This window comes from Coregonus lavaretus (genome assembly GCF_964263955.1).
Source record: "Coregonus lavaretus genome assembly, contig: HAP1_SCAFFOLD_1425, whole genome shotgun sequence".
NCBI lineage: Eukaryota > Metazoa > Chordata > Actinopteri > Salmoniformes > Salmonidae > Coregonus > Coregonus lavaretus.
In genome coordinates, this window is record NW_028167056.1 from 112501 (window position 1) to 114092 (window position 1592).

Genomic DNA, 1592 nt, shown 5'->3' on the forward strand with positions numbered 1-1592 from the left:
AATGTTTCCCATGCCAATGAGAGAGAGAGAGAGAGAGAGAGAGAGAGAGAGACAGAGACAGAGAGAGAGAGAGAGAGAGAGAGAGAGAGAGAGAGAGAGAGAGAGAGACAGAGAGAGAGAGAGAGAGAGAGAGAGAGAGAGAGAGAGAGAGAGAGAGAGAGAGAGCGAGAGAGAGAGAGAGAGAGAGAGAGAGAGAGAGAGAGAATCATTTATGCTGCTGCTCTTTGCTTGGCACGAGAGTGGTGCGTGTAGCTTGTTGTTGTTGGCCAATCATAAGTCATCAAAGCGGCAATAGGCTACAGTCAAATCAAATCAAATTTTATTTGCCACATGCTGTCACGATCGTTGAGAGACGGGTCAGACCAAGGTGCAGCTTGATATGCGTACATATTTATTAAGACGAGTAAACACTTGACAAAATAACAAAACAACGAAACCGTGAAGTCCTATGGGCTATACACACAACAAGCCTAACAGGAACACAAACAAGATCCCACAACTAAGGTAGGCAACATGGCTGCCTAAGTATGATCCCCAATCAGAGACAACGAGCGACAGCTGCCTCTGATTGGGAATCACACCCGGCCAAACATAGAAATATCAAACTAGATCTAAACATAGATATACAATGACATAGATCTCAACTGAAACTCACACCCTGACCCAACCAACAAGAGTTCTCTAGATCAGGGCGTGACAGTACTGGGCACGGGTGGAGCGGACTGCTCTGGCTCCGGAGTGGATCCGCTGACCGGAGCTGGACTTGGCACTGGTGGAGCGGACTGCTCTGGCTCAGGAGTGGATCCGCTGACCGGAGCTGGACTGGGCACCGGTGGAGCGGACTGCTCTAGCTCCGGCGTGGAACCGCTGACCGGAGCTGGATTGGGAACACGCACCACTGGTCTGGTGCGAGGAGCAGGCACGGGTCGTGCCGGACTGGAGACACGCACCACTGGTTTGGTGCGAGGAGCAGGTACGGGGCGTACCGGGCCGGCGACACGCACCACTGGCTTGGTGCGGGGAGCAGGTACGGGGCGTACCGGACTGGATACGCGCACCACTGGTTTGGTTCGGGGAGCAGGTAAGGGGCGTACCGGGCTGGCAACACGCATCACTGGTTTGGTGCGGGGAGCAGGTATGGGCCGTACTGGACTGGATACGCGCACCACTGGTTTGGTGCAGGGAGCAGGCACGGGCCGTGCCGGACTGGGAACTGGCGTTGGAGATCCACGACTGTTCCAGTCCTTCTCTCTCCACCGCCAATCCCCCTCCAGTGAGGACTCCTCCGGGAGCCCCCACGAGTGAGGGAACAGAAATTCATCGTCGTTGTCTTCCTCCGACTCCTCTGTGTAAAACTGCTCCCATTCCTGCTCCCATGGTTGTAGGGAATCCACCTGGAACCCCCACAGGTGCAATGGTCGGGGCTCTTCTCTCTCAATCCCCGACCACCCCTTTAGCCCCCCAATTTTTTTTTCTTGGGGCTGCCTCTCGGGCTTCCTCTTCGGCCGGCACCTTTGATGTCGCCGTTGATCCTCTCCTACCCGGGCTTCTTCTTCACCCAGGTCCTTTATCGGCTACACTCTCCTTCATTG